The sequence below is a fragment of the Coregonus clupeaformis genome, chromosome 14 (genome assembly GCF_020615455.1).
Source record: "Coregonus clupeaformis isolate EN_2021a chromosome 14, ASM2061545v1, whole genome shotgun sequence".
NCBI classification, from domain to species: domain Eukaryota; kingdom Metazoa; phylum Chordata; class Actinopteri; order Salmoniformes; family Salmonidae; genus Coregonus; species Coregonus clupeaformis.
The window spans coordinates 36,704,374-36,720,393 of NC_059205.1; the positions used below are offsets into that span (position 1 = coordinate 36,704,374).

The window sequence follows — 16,020 nt, forward strand, 5'->3', positions numbered from 1 at the left end:
AAAGTAATAGAAACTGGAACCTGTTCCTTCCCCAAGACAATGAACAATCAATATAGCTCCTAGGAACATTGTATCTGAGACATTCAATCATCAATCATCAACCATTACAGCAACCAACAGCTCCCGTATTTGTCCAAGCCTATGAAAAAATAAATAATTTATTTTAACACATGAAATGCTCACAACCATAAATGTTTTATGTGCTATTAGTGGTTGTTTCAAAATCTATTAACACCCATTCCTGGGAGGTTAATATGTCATAAAACCTAGATCAATATTTTACAATTAAATACGTTTTTTTGCCGCTGTATCATTTTATAATGGATTTTCCATCTATTTTCCTCCATGTTATGAAATATTGCATTAGCAACCAATTTTGTTACTTTGAAGAATGTGAGGTACTTTATTCCTGATGTACAGTATAAGGAATAAAATCACTGTATTTAAACTCAAGCAGTTTTTCATTCTGCACACAGGAATCAATTACTCGGTTTACTCCAATGGCTTCATAGGCACACTTTCACACTTCCTTAATTCTCTTCTCACTTTGTGCCTACCACTCTGTCATGCTTTCACACATCACACACTGTTGTTTGCCAGTCCGCTTCAGCTTATTGTCAATAGTAAATCAAGCAAGAAACCTGTAAAAACCTGACAGTCTGAAAAAGCTCCAAGATAAGGATTATAGTATCTCCTTTTCAACATGTCTCAATTAAATAGCCTATCAACACAAAATACTAATGTTTTATGTGGACTTAGTACAAGTATCTTGTGTGCAGTACTGAGAACATACTAGCTCATGTCAGATTTATAGTCACTCTTAAAACTTCTATGGTATTTTTTCTACGAGTTCATTTGAGTTACCTGTCCTATAGCAAGGTGACTGTTGAGCGACCCCCTGTCTCAGACCAGCTAATTGCAGAGAGACATACATGGGCGTGTGAGTTTGATGGTCTACTATGTGCAACGTTATGAGGCACTTCAAATTAATGATATACCACGTCAGTTGTCTGTGATGTCCTTGAGCTGCTTATAGTGGGTAATCATTACAATCCATTAAAAAGGAAATACGATGTCTGTAATACAGTACTATGTCTGATTAAATGGACATTCTATGTATGGTTCTCTCTTGCAATTAAAATAAAAAAATATCAAGAACAACCATAGGCCCACTCATACTTTAAGGTGGACCTTGCTGCTCTCTATTCCAAGTGGTCTTGACTTTTTCATAAAAAAATGTAATGGTACAGCATCGTGATTTACATAAATTTAGTGAAACCCCACATAACACACAAGTTATATTAACAGTATTGCACTTTTCATGTAGCCTACTTTTGGCCAGCTAATAGCCTAACCATCAATCAAGCAACATGCTGAACTAAACATTCAAATCCTGTTGCTGCAGGATTATTTTGCTGTGACAATATAGGTCAAATTAAGATCCTACGTCTGTATATTTTAATAATTGCTGGCCGTAGCTTCTTTATGGTCTGCCAAGTACACAAAGGGCTCCTAAGATAAATAGTTTTACAATTGAGGAAGAGTGACTCACAAAAAGTTATAGCAACCCATAAAAAAACCCATAAAAAAACGATATAGTTTTACTATATAATTCTGTAGTAAACTGTAGACTACTATACTATGCACTGTAGTATCCTTCGATCATGTGTATTACTTAGTATTGAATGTTCTAGTATACTGTAGAATACTATAGTAAATACTACCGTATTATCCACACAAAAAACACTGCAGTAAATACTACAGAAATTTCAGCAAAAACACCACAGTCCGCAAAAACACTACATTTTTAAAAACTATAGTAAATACTACAGTATTTCATTTACATACACTACCGGTCAAACGTTTTATAACACCTACTTTACTATTTTCTGTGAAGACATCAAAACTATGAAATAACAGATATGGAATCATGTAGTATCCAAAAAAAAGTGTAAAACAAATCAACATATATTTTATATTTCAGATTCTTCAAAAAGCCACCCTTTGCCTTGATGACAGCTTTGCACACTCTTGGCATTCTCTCAACCAGCTTCATGAGGTAGTCACCTGGAATGCATTTCAATTAACAGGTGTGCCTTCATAAAAGTTAATTTGTGGAATTGATTTCCTTCTTTATGCATTTGAGCCAATCAGTTGTGTTGTGACAAGGTAGGGGGGGTATACAGAATATAGCCCTATTTGGTAAAAGACCAAGTCCATATTATGGCAAGAACAGCTCAAATAGGCAAAGAGAAATGACAGTCCATCATTACTTTAAGACATGAAGGTCAGTCAATACAGAACATTTCAAGAACTTTGAAAGTTTCTTCCAGTGCAGTCGCAAAAACAATCAAGCGCTATGATTAAACTGGCTCTCATGAGGACCGACACAGGAATGGAAGACGCAGAGTTCATTAGAGTTACCAGCCTCAGAAATTGCAACCCAAATAAATGCTTCACAGAGTTCAAGTAACAGACACATCTCAACATCAACTGTTCAGAGGAGACTGTGTGAATCAGGCCTTCATGGTCGAATTGCTGCAAAGAAACCACTACTAAAGGACACCAATAAGAAGAGACCTGCTTGGGCAAAGAAACACAAGCAATGGACATTAGACCAGTGGAAACGTGTCCTTTTTTCTGGAGTCCAAATTTGAGATTTTGGGTTCCAACGGCCGTGTCTTTTTTTAAAGATCAGCTTTAAAATTTCAGTTAGATTGTAACTTCCATCAATGTAATTGTCTGCAGCACTTCCAATCCCCCATATGTTTTTTTTCTCACAAATATACATACATACATACATACAAACATACAGTGAGGGGAAAAAAGTATTTGATCCCCTGCTGATTATGTACGTTTGCCCACTGACAAAGACATAATCAGTCTATAATTCTAATGGTAGGTTTATTTGAACAGTGAGAGACAGAATAACAACAAAAAAATCCAGAAAAACGCATGACAAAAATGTTATAAATTGATTTGCATTTTAATGAGGGAAATAAATATTTGACCCCTCTGCAGAACATGACTTAGTACTTGGTGGCAAAACCCTTGTTGGCAATCACAGAGGTCAGACGTTTCTTGTAGTTGGCCACCAGGTTTGCACACATCTCAGGAGGGATTTTGTTCCACTCCTCTTTGCAGATTTTCTCCAAGTCATTAAGGTTTCGAGGCTGACGTTTGGCAACTCGAACCTTCAGCTCCCTCCACAGATCTTCTATGGGATTAAGGTCTGGAGACTGGCTAGGCCACTCCAGGACCTTAATGTGCTTCTTCTTGAGCCACTCCTTTGTTGCCTTGGCCGTGTGTTTTGGGTCATTGTCATGCTGGAATACCCATCCACGACCCATTTTCAATGCCCTGGCTGAGGGAAGGAGGTTATCACCCAAGATTTGACGGTACATGGCCCCGTCCATCGTCCCTTTGATGCGGTGAAGTTGTCCTGCCCCCTTAGCATAATGTTTCCACCTCCATGTTTGACGGTGGGGATGGTGTTCTTGGGGTCATAGGCAGCATTCCTTCTCCTCCAAACACGGCGAGTTGAGTTGATGCCAAAGAGCTCGATTTTGGTCTCATCTGACCACAACACTTTCACTTTCAACACTCCAACTCCTTCAAGATGGATGGGTTCCGCTGGTGTACAGCAATCTTTAAGTCTTACCATAGATTCTCAATTGGATTGAGGTCTGGGCTTTGACTAGGCCATTCCAAGACCTTTAAATGTTTCCCCTTAAACCACTCAAGTGTTGCTTTAGCAGTATGCTTAGGGTCATTGTCCTGCTGGAAGGTGAACCTTCGTCCCAGTCTCAAATCTCTGGAAGACTGAAACAGGTTTCCCTCAAGAATGTCCCGGTATTTAGTGCCATCCATCATTCCTTCAATTCTGACCAGTTTCCCAGTCCCTGCCGATGAAAAACATCCCCACAGCATGATGCTGCCAACACCATGCTTCACGGATGGTGTTCTCGCGGTGATGAGAGGTGTTGGTTTGCACCAGACATAGTGTTTTCCTTGATTGCCAAAAACCTCAATTTTAGTCTCATCTGACCAGAGTACCTTCTTCCATATGTTTGGGGAGTCTCCCACATGGCTTTTGGTGAAGACCAAACGTGTTTGCTTATTTTTTTATTTAAGCAATGGCTTTTTTCTTGCCACTCTTCCGTAAAGCCCAGCTCTGTGGAGTGTACGGCTTAAAGTGGTCCTATGGACAGATACTCCAATCTCCGCTGTGGAGCTTTGCAGCTTCTTTAGGGTTATCTTTGGTCTCTTTGTTGCATCTCTGATTAATGCCCTCCTTGCCTGGTCTGTGAGTTTTGGTGGGCTGCCCTCTCTTGGCAGGTTTGTTGTGGTGCCATATTCTTTCCATTTTTTAATAATGGATTTAATGGTGCTCCGTGGGATGTTCAAAGTTTCTGATCTTTTTTTATAACCCAACCCTGATCTGTACTTCTCCACAACTTTGTCACTGACCTGTTTGGAGAGCTCCTTGGTCTTCATGGTGCCGCTTGCTTGGTGGTGCCCCTTGTTTAGTGGTGTTGCAGACTCTGGGGCCTTCAGAACAGGTGTATATATACACTGAGATCAAGTGACAGATCATGTGACACTTAGATTGCACACAGGTGGACTTTATTTAACTAATTATGTGACTTCTGAAGGTAATTGGTTGCACCAGATCTTTTTTAGGGGCTTCATAGCAAAGGGTGGTGAATACATATGCACGCACCACTTTTCCGTTATTAATTTTTTTTAATTTTTTGAAACAAGTTATTTTTTTCATTTCACTTCACCAATTTGGACTATTTTGTGTGAAACCTATTAGAGAAATACTAAAAGAGCAAATCTTCCATAACCTATAGAGAGAGAGTTCTGCTCTTTTCTATAACCTGTAGGGAACACAATATATGGTTTGTACATGTAGGTTTCTCACTCCATCTGATGGAGTCTTGGTTTCTATAATGGATAGAAAATGATGGCATTATCCTTTGCTTTTTGTTTTACCAGTAATAAGAAAACATTTGTTCATACTTTTTCAAGATTATTGTGCTCTGATTCCCATAGTGCCACATGCAGTCTACCTTCAAAGTAAACAAACAAGCCAAAGGTATTGAGTGAATCAGTACCAGCAATACTGTTGATTAGATCTCGATCTTGAAGGTAGCTAGACTCAGCGAAATGACGTTGCCACGAGCAGCACCGTAGATATAGAGATGAGCGAGATGGAAGACTGCTCTCACACAGTCACACACAGTATCTGTGCATGTGCACGGGTTCGTTTACGCTGTAGCCACGGGACCAAAACTGCGGAGAAATTGAGCCTCATGCTTCAACACTCTTTGTCGTGAAAATTGACCCATAAAACCTAGCGGTAAAACCCGGTAATCGTTCCAATCGTTTTTTCCCCATTAATTTTTGCGTCTGGGATTTTAGAAATACTTCATATAAGGTCTGTGTTTCGTGTTGGCTTACCCTGGTGTGACGTTTTGATCAATATATTTGCCTCAATTTTCTCTCAAAAATGCTAATTAGCAACAGGAAGTCCTCAGCAAGACTACAAATTCCTGCAGGAAGCTCCTGCATGTCATCTCTAGCCAACACTGTCATGCCGTGTTCAAAACAACTGGGAACTCGGAAAAATACGAGGTCAAATCATGACGTCAGTGATCTGTAGGTCAGAAAGTCGGAGCTCTAGAAAGAGGCCCGAGATCCCAAGGTGGAATTCCGAGTTGGATGACCGTTCAAATCAATTTTTCCCAGTCAGAGCTCGTTTTTTTGGGAATTCCCAGTTGTTTTGAATGCACTGAAGTCGGAAGACTGAGATTTCCGAGTTCCCAGTTCCTAGTTGTTTTGAAAGCGGCATCAGCTACCGTTCACCAGCGCGATCAGAGACCCTTGTCCAATCCATGAAATTCCTCCGTCGCTTTTCCCTGTTTTAGCTAGCCACTGACTCCACTTTAGTTATCTAGTTAGCAGAGCAGTAGATTAAAAAATCATTTTATTTTACTTCGCCTGGATAATTGTTTGTACAGTATGTCAACTTTGGTATCTATTTCAGACCTTAAGGCCTTTTTCAAGGATGAGCATAAGAGCATTAAAAGGGGAGAAGACCACTAGAAGTCTAGCCATGTGGAGAAGTGCAGCTATAGTGCGGGGCAATTTACCGGTTTGGTCAGGGCCAGCATGAGGGATAACGTTTATCCTGTGTGGGTGAGTGTAGCTATTAAGTTAAGTTTGAGCATCTTAGCAATATAATGTGTTCTATACTGCTGTCAACATTCTACAAGGAAAGAGACAGTTAATCAATTATATAATCATTAACCAGATTACCCCGGATACCAGACTTAGATGAGTAATAACTCAGTTCTAGAATGTTGTCAATGAGGAGAATGAATCAAAAAATCTTCAGAATTGACTTTGTTTAGACATCCAGCCTGTATTGTAGTTTCATGACCAGAGACACATCTTCAAAGGCACAGTAGTTATTCATTCGGGGTGGTACATTCATTCACACAGTCTTGATTTATATGATCCTTCCCACGATATGATTGATATGTCAAGTGATAATGGAAAAACTTCACTTGTCCTCATGTGAAAATTACAGTTGATTAAATATTCTATAGCTATAATGTCATCAATCAAATCTAACTTTATTTACAGTATATAGCACATTTCTTACAACAAATGCATTTCAAAGTCATGCGTTGAAAGGCATGTGGCACTTCACATCCTTCCTCTTGGCAGGTCTCTATAGGTGACCAGGGGATTCTTGCTACCACATGCAAATACCCCCGTGGAGTTCATAAGTGTAGCCATGTGGCTGCATTGGCTATTTTTGCGGTTCACTATATCGGCTGTACGGATGTGGAATGCGAGTGAAGGAAGACAGCCGTGCCCAACCAGGTGCAGTCAGTGGAGGACATGTACCCAGCCGAAGACTACAACCCTGTCCCGAGAGCCCACAAAGGAGGATCTTCAGTGGCTAAGAAACCATATCCGGGGCAGGTTCAGTAGAATGGCATGGCTCCTTGAACCTGAGCCAGAACAACCGCTACCCTCACTTTCATCCCTGTCTGAACCGGACATTGTTAAAAAAACAAGGGCACCTGGGGCATGCAGGCATCCTGGCTGGCATGGTGCTGTCGGTGTAGCAGCAGGAAGCTATACGGCAGGCAACAGTTGGACAGCGTACCAACCCCAACTGGCACACCATGAGGAGAGGGATGTTGACGGCCAGCAATTTTGGAGCAGTGGTTAGGGCCAAGTGCATTACTCCATCACTGCTAAAAAGGGTCCTCAGATCACAGTTGTTGAATGGGGTGTTGTCTGTAAGTGGGGCACAGATAACGAAGAGGAGGGTATCAAGGCATTCAAAATGGCTACAGGGATGGATGTGCAGGAGTCAGGGCTTTGGGTCACAGGATCTGGGATCCTGGTTGCCTCACCGGATTGTCTGGTGAGCACTACTGGTTGAGGTTAAGTGTCCCTATGGTGCAAGGGACCTTACCATTGAGGAGGCAGTGAAGTCGAATGATTTCTATATCCAGGAGGAGGGAGGGTCTTACCGCCTCCGTGAAGACCATCTTTACTGGAACCAGGTCCAAGGCAGCTCCACATCACTGGAAGGGACACTTGCTTCTTGGTTGTGTTGACTACCAAAGCCTCCATCACCATCCCCATCCAGCGTGATGACCTCTGGCAGACTCATATTGCTGGACTAGAGGAGTTTTTCAAGGACCGCATGCTCCCAAAGTTGGCACTGCAAGAGTGAACATCTGTAAATATCTTGTAAATAGTTTATGCACACAAATCAGTTTCTTTTCTTACCTTGAGGTTTTATTCCATTCAGTTTATTTTGGAGGGCACTGAATCAGCGTTCTCATCCTGTCAGTACCTATTTTCAGGGAAGCCAATGGTCCAAAAATATTCCACATAGTTCACACACACGGCTCCCAGAATAGGTTATTTTACATACAAGTTTTGCTCAAAGAAGCCAACTAAAGTAATATAGTTAACGTAAGTTCAATCACAAAGGCTGGCCTGAGTGCATTTCCTCACAGTTTCATTCAGTAGTACAACACAATTCACATTGCATTTTATCATGGGCACAGTGGGAATTGATATACAGTATGTGATGTTTAAATTATTTCTTACCCTGTTCGTTGTGTTGGGATTTTTTTTTTTCCCAACGGAAAATGGCAGCTGCCTGAGCATTTGCAATACTGCAATGATTAAAGTAGCTTTTAGCTCATTTTGCTGTTATACCAGGTCATTTACACATGTAACAGCACAGCATTATGTTGCTCCTCCTCAAACTATCAATTAGCCAGATGAATTTGTAGATATATCTGCACAGTATGTTTGTTAGCCAACTAACCAGCCAGTTTAAGTGGAATGATTAACTGACATTATTAAAATTTAACTGACAATATTTCAACTTAACTGCCAACAACAAAGCAAAATCTAAGCAAAAGGCTGCCTGCTATGCCGGCATCATCCCTTGTGCCTGGAACTTCAATGTTATCATTGAACTCTAAATAAGAAGAAAGTAGAGTTGGATAGGTCACACCCTACAAAAATCATCTGGACTGCTTAACGAGAGAGAGAGCGAGAGAGCGAGAGCGAGAGCGAGAGCGAGAGCGAGAGCGAGAGCGAGAGCGAGAGCGAGAGAGAGAGAGAGCATCTACGGATGGGAGAGACATCACTTTCAGCAGATCTCCTTGCTGAGGGTGGCATTGATCATACACTGCTTCTCGTGGGGTGAGCCTGATGTTCTGCATGTCATGCCTCATGTCTAAAACATGGGGAAAACGGGACATAAAGTCAAAATGTCGATGCATCTACAAATTCAGTGCTTTACACTATTGTATCATATTTGGGTTACTGACCTGTTCATCCAAAGACTCGATCTGCTGTAGTCTCCACAACCGGATCACACTGGCACAGGATGTCGATGCACATAATGGTCTGAGGGATGCACTCCTGTTAGACTGGAAAACAAAGAGACATTTGGTCAGTGGTGGGTCTTTTTCAATGTTGTATCACCGTCTTTATCTAGAAAATACATTGTTTATCATAGAAGGAAAGAAATTCCACAAATTAACTTTTAAAAAGGCACACCTGTTAATTGAAATGCATTCCAGGTGACTACCTCATGAAGCTGGTTGAGAGAATGCCAAGAGTGTGCAAAGCTGTCATCAAGGCAAAGATTGGCTATTTGAAGAATCTCAAATATATTTTGATTTGTTTAACACTTTTTTGGTTACTACATGATTCCATGTGTGTTATTTCATAGTGTTGATGTCTTCACTATTATTCTACAATGTAAAAAATAAAGAAAAACCCTTGAATGAGTAGGGTTTGTCTATGATTGGTTCAGATTTGATCCAGTCTGGACCGGATCAAATCTGAACCAATCATAGACGTCTATGTTTGGTCCAAATCAAGGCAGGTCTGGACCGGACCAAATCTGAACCAATTATAGTAGTCTATGATTGGGTCAAATATAGGCCGGTCCGGACCGGACGTCTGTGGACGTTGAAATCAAGGCCGGTCCGGACCGGACCAGATCTGAACGAAACATAGACGTCTATGATTGGTTCAGATTTGGTCCGGTCCGGACGATGAAATCAAGGCCAGTCCGGACCGCACCAAAAAATACCAAAAAAAGACAGGCAAAAATTGTCAAACTCGTCTTAAAGATGGATTTTCAATAAATCTGTATGTGGTTAAGATGAAAGAAAGCTCCACATATCACAAGATGTGGCAGCACCTATTACAGCCTGAGGAGTTATAGATTTGCCATTTTGTTTTATATTTCACAGAGCCTTATGGCACTCAGGCCTGAAAGATGCCCAATACTACCTTCAAACCAAACAATCATTATGCACATATCTAGTGAGGCATGTTTGCTGCTGAAGTGTAGCAAAGGCACCTCACACCACATCTTTTTTTTTCTATACAAATATGATTCAATTGACGCTTTGTTCGTAGAACTTATCGATTTTAACACCGGTTGCTGAATGTTTGTGGTGATGTCAACGTGAAAGGTTGTGAGGTTCATATGCTGATCCATTGAATGGTGGCTGGGAAAAATATTATGAAATAGAAATTAATCTCATTTGTGGCAAGAATTACCACTAATTCCTGTACACATTGCCCATAAAATCCTATTTTGTTAGTCGTTCATTGCATGTTGTTCTCTCTAATGGGCCATTTAAAGGACCCTAAAGTCAAGGACCCTAAAGTCCCGCTGATGAGAAAAGGGTTTTGACCGAAACAGGATAACATTTGTAATCTGAATGTTTGTAAAATGGCGTTGTTTTTTTTCTCGTAATGACATTGCCTAGTAGTTGCTTGCATTGTAAAAGAGGATTAGAGTCATTTTATACTCTAGCTCCATGTTAGAAAACTCTACACAAACACAATTTCGACCACATTTCTAGTGATATTCAATTTCCAACAGTTAACTCAGATGTTTCCTTAACGTTAGCATCTACACTAAATAAGTAATCAACCTATGTGGTTATCACATTTACCAGTAAGTTGTTAAATATTTTTCCAAATGCAAGTACATTGCTTATCCAACAAACCGTGTTGTGGATTTGCAAAATGATTGCCTTAATTAGCTTGTAACTGTTGCAAAAGGCTTATCAAGAACAATCTGGAACCTATGGTGACCTTTTCTCCCCTTCAGCACTAGAGAATGTGACCGACTTAACTAGTTATCTACTGTAAAGCGAAAGGAAAATGTCCCCGTGAATGAGCTTTGTGTGGAGGATTTATTATAACAATCTTCACTTTCCTCCTATTTCTATTCTTCCTAAAAGACAAGGAACCGAGCATAATACATCACTTGTTAAAGAGAACCGCAACATGCGGCTAGCACAATACGTTTCTCATACAATACATCTACCATTACGTCATGGAAGGGCCATGACCACAGGTGTCAGTCAGAAAGGAGAAATGGTTTGCTGAAGGGTTTTTCTGGTCTAAATTGTTTTACTTTGGTGGAAGTGTTATATTTCTTCACACTGTGCTGGCTCCTGCTCTAGAACATGAGACAAGACTCAACAGAGGAATGAGGTGTGGAATACTTGCTATACTATAGCTGAGCAAAAATCCTGTGGTTGTGTGTTTTGGGTGTGTGAGTGTGAGGAACTTGTGTCAACATGGGCCCATTTTAATAGGTTGCTCATCATTATGGTTCTTGTCAATCTTAGTAGGGCCTTTTCAATGATTTTGTATACTTTTGGATGGGGGCGGAAGTAGGTCTAAGTGGTGCTAAATCTGAACGATTAATATTTTGATATTGACAGTGATAAGCAATACACTGCAACAAAAAAATCTTGAACACTGAACACGTTTCATACATTCGTATAGGCCAACTGAACATACACTTTTCTCTTTGCCGTGTCTGTGGTTCAGGTGGGAGACATCTTTCAGAGGAAGGTTCATCTTCACAGTTAATCTTCATTATTCTTGGCTTTATTGATTCTGTCTATCCTTCCCACCTCACAATGGTATTTTCCTTCACCTTGTGGAATTGCCAGCCACTTTTATCCCCGGCAAAGAGTGGTTGCTATAGCAATAGACTGTTCGATCTAACCACAGACCCAAGTTTTGATTTATGAAAATAGTACCCCAGTGTCTCCTTAACTGCAGTTGGCTTGGACGAATGGTTCTGAAGATTCACTTGCTCGTAAAAGGACAACATGAGGATGAAATGAGAAAGGAATAGAGGGTATGGAAGCAGTTGATCTGCATCCGGAACAACTAAGGACTATTGAGACATGAGTGGTAAGGATCTCTTTACAAATAACACCGTACAAAGCAATGTCCAAAATTACCCTACCTGTAAGTGAATAACGCCTAAAAAACAAGCACAATGGTGTGTCACTCAGAGGTTACCATTAATTTGGATTAATATTGTTATCCTGCTAAGTAATGAGATTGTGAAATAATGGACACCATGGGCCACCCCAGACATCACATCAGACACAGGTTGGATCCCAAATGGCACCCATTTTATAGTGCTCTACTATGGAATAAGGTGCCATTTAGAACAGATGTAGACTGACCTCCGGAAGACCATTCGCTCACATGTTGTTCCGCTAATTGAAAAGAACGTCTGGGATTTCCAGTTGACACAAATGACTCTAATCCTCTTTATTGCCTAGGAAAAAGACTTGACATGTTTGCAACAGCTTAACCTTTCTGTCTCCCTGTGGGTAATTTAGCACTTATGTGCAAATTAGAGACAATAGTCAACTAGATATGGAGAAATGGTTGATTAGATGTTTGAGGCTGGAGATGCTGGTGTCAATCTACTAATGAAGAAGAATGTATTTAGGTTATTGTGCACTTGCACTTTCATTTGGATACAGGATTATGGTAAGTGAAGGAAGGAAAAAAACAACATGGAAACAGCTTAACATTTTTGACCTGCTAATAAGGGTTACGGACACTGTGGAATTCTACCCTTAACTAAAAGAAAGCATGGAGTAGTTTCAAAATGTGGTTGGTTGATCGCTGATAAATTACCATGGAATTTCAAGGATAGGCCTACTTTTTTAATTTCACGGTTTGTTGTGGCTGTTGAACATCATTGTTCTGTGTGTTGCTACATGGTGGGCATTCATTCTGTTAAACTGGAGGTGTTCATTTTCATCCTGGTCCATGATGGATACATGTGACCAGCAGCAATGGAAAGGAGCACTGCATACACAGGTATGTCACATTTGTAAATCCACAACAGGGTTTGTTGGATAAGCAGTGCACTGTTTACAGGACTGGACGATTATATAGTAGTTCCATTTGGGTTGTAGTCTGTTCCTGAATGGTATTTTCACCCAGTTGGAGCAGCTTTGTACAAGGCCAGCTATGGAGAGCCCACATCTAAGTGGGTATTTGTATGTCTCTTCTGCCAACAAACCAACTACAGTACAGACAAACCTACTGTAGTAGACCTACAGTATGACAATTACATTTTAGTCATTTAGCAGACGCTCTTATCCAGAGCGACTTACAGTTAGTGAGTGCATACATTTTCATACTGGCCCCCCGTGGGAAACGAACCCACAACCCTGGCGTTGCAAGCGCCATGCTCTACCAACTGAGCTACAGGGGACTACTATCACAGTTATTCATATTAAACATTTTTCTACTGGCCCGTGGTCACATTGAAAATGTAATCCAGTCTTTAGAGCAATATGCAAATAGGGATTATATATTTTCTTGTGTTTGTAATATTCTGTTTTGTTATATGAAGCTAAACTTAATTGGTGGGTTGACAGAATACTGTGTCCTGAGGTACCCTGGGACTTGAGTTGAAGTCTGGCTCTGCAGCAAACAGTCTTTAAATCACACACTTACTCAAGAAATGTTCAATCTGCAAATTGGCCTCTCTTTTATTTATTTATCCATCTTTAATCGAGAGTAGTATTCTGTCTGAGCATTGGGGGGTGATGTCATCTGTTTTTTAAGAGTGCCAACAGTGGCAAAGAGAATGCAGTATGGCTTACCTCATGCTAAAATACTAATTCAAGGTAGACATGGTAGGTTTTTGAGCTCGAATGACCAAGAAAGCTGTCTGTGTAAGTCTGATGTCATGGTATAAGGGAAAGGTTACAAACCATTCTATTGATTTCATAGGCAGAATCCAACCTAGAATACTTGAGATCCTTACACTAAATTCTTACATTTATTTTATTTTCTTTGACCTTTGTCCCATGTGTTTTTATGTACCACCACCAGTATACTAAAGAGAGTGTCCTCATTTGAAAATATTACGGATTGAGAATTCGAGTCCTTCTAAGACTCTTAACATAGTTTGAGGATCAGGATTAGGATTAATGTTGATTTTAATCTGAACATTTTAACAATTCATTCCTGAGTTCTGCCTCTTAATGCCTCAAATGATGTCCTTCCCAAATTAATAAAACATAAACACCATATAATTGAGAGGTGGCCTACTGAGATATTACAGCTTGTTATATACAGCGTGTTTCGGTAATGCAAAGCTTTTCTGCTATTGGATAATTTTTTCCTATTAATTAACATATGTAGGCCTACCTGTCAGTGTTTCTACTACATTCATTTAGCTGTGGTGCTGCGCCACAAAAAAATAATTGCGTCCACATACGGTGGACTCCCCTTCCAATTAGTGGATATGGCTATTTCAGTCACACCCGTTGCTGGCAGGTGCACACAGCCATGCAATCTCCATAGACAAACATTGACAGTAGAATGGCTCATACTGAAGAGCTCAGTGACTTTCAACGTCACACAGTCATAGGATGCCACCTTTGCAACAAGTCAGTTCGTCAAATTTCTGCCTTGCTAGAGATGCCCCGGTGTGCTGAAGCGTGTAGCGCGTAACAATCGTCTGTCCTCGGTTACAACACTCACTACCAAGTTCCAAACTGCCTTTGGAAGCAACGCCAGCACAATAACTGTTCGTCGGGAGCTTCATGAAATGGGTTTCCATGGCCGAGCTGCTGCACACAAGCCGAAAATCACCATGCGCAATGCCAAGCGTCGGCTGGAGTGGTGTAAAGTTCGCCACCATTGGACTCTGGAGCAGTGGAAACGCATTGTCTGGAGTGATGAATCCGACTGACAAATCTGGGTTTGGTGGAAGCCAGTAGAACGCTACCTGCCTGAATGCATAGTGCCAACTGTAAAGTTTGGTGGAGGATTGGTGGAGAAGGAATAATGGTCTGGAGCTGATTTTCATGGTTCGGGCTAGGCCCCTTAGATCCAGTGAAGGGAAATCTTAACGCTACAGCATACAATTACATTCTAGACGATTCTGTACTTCCAACTTTGTGGCAACAGTTTGGGGAAGGCCCTTTCCTGTTTCAGCATGACAATGCCCCCGTGCACAAAGAGAGGTCCATACAGAAATGGTTTGCCGAGATCAGTGTGGAAGAACTTGACTGGCCTACACAGAGCCCTGACCTCAAACCCAATCGAACACCTTTGGAATTAATTGGAACGCCGACTGCGAGCCAGGCCTAATCACCCAACATCAATGCCCAACCTCACTAATGCTCTTGTGGCTGAATGGAAGCAAGTCCCGCAGCAATGTTCCAACATCTGTTGGAAAGCCTTCCCAGAAGAGTGGAGGCTGTTATAGCAGCAAAGGCGGGGCCAACTTCATATTAATGCCCATGATTTTGCAATGAGATGTTCGATGAGCAGATGTCCACATACTTTTGGCAATATAATGTATTTCTACAAACATACTTTGGATAATCTGTCCAGGTACAACACCGTTCTAAAGGTTATTTAGCTTTTAGTAATTTTGTCATTCCTCCTCAGACCTCAACCCTCACCTAGTCAAGTCTCACCCCTCTTCCTTAACCCTAGCTTAAATAATTTTATTTTTATGCTAATCTCATGCTATTCTACACATTTTGCAATGAGGCTGAGATAAAGTTTTGCAGTTTTAAAGCAGTTTTCTACTGTTAAAACAGTTTATAACTGTAATTGTAAACATTTTCCTATTGTAACAGTGTTGTTTCCATCCCTCTCCTCGCCCCATCCTGAGCTCGACCTAGGGACCCTGTGAACACATCGACAACAGTCACCCTCGAAGCATCACTATCGCTCCAGAAAAGCCGCGGCTCTTGCAAAGCCAGGGAAACAACTAATTCAAGGTCTCAGAGCTAGTGACGTCACCGATTGAAACGCTACTAGCGTGCACCGCTAATAGCTATACCAGGGATGGGCAATTTAATAGACTTGATCCTCTCAATCCATATATGACGTGAGACACATTTGACAGAAGTACAGAAAGTAACAAATTCTAGTACCAAACCGTTTTTCATGTTCTAGTATCGAAAAAGTACCGAAGTTTCGGTATACCATGCAACACTAGTGGAGAGAAGATTGAGCAATTTTATAACAAATTTCATGCAATTCTACTCATTTTGCCATGGGGCGGAGAGAAATGTTTTCAGTTTTTAATATGATATCTGAGTGAGACTGACTTACAAAATCAATGGGGCCTGTAATTCGACC

At 40.8% G+C, this 16,020-nt stretch overlaps 1 long non-coding RNA gene across 1 annotated transcript in view; it reads right to left on the reverse strand.

Moving 5' to 3' along the window:
• Nucleotides 1-6,428: 6,428 nt before the first annotated feature.
• Nucleotides 6,429-16,020, reverse strand: part of LOC123492381 — a 29,528-nt gene continuing 19,936 nt past the window's right edge. Inside the window, exons 2-4 of the long non-coding RNA XR_006661757.1 lie at nucleotides 8,883-8,984; nucleotides 7,822-8,788; nucleotides 6,429-7,753 (exon numbers count right to left, since the gene is read on the reverse strand). This is a non-coding gene — a long non-coding RNA (uncharacterized LOC123492381). The remainder of the gene's footprint in view (nucleotides 7,754-7,821; nucleotides 8,789-8,882; nucleotides 8,985-16,020) is intronic.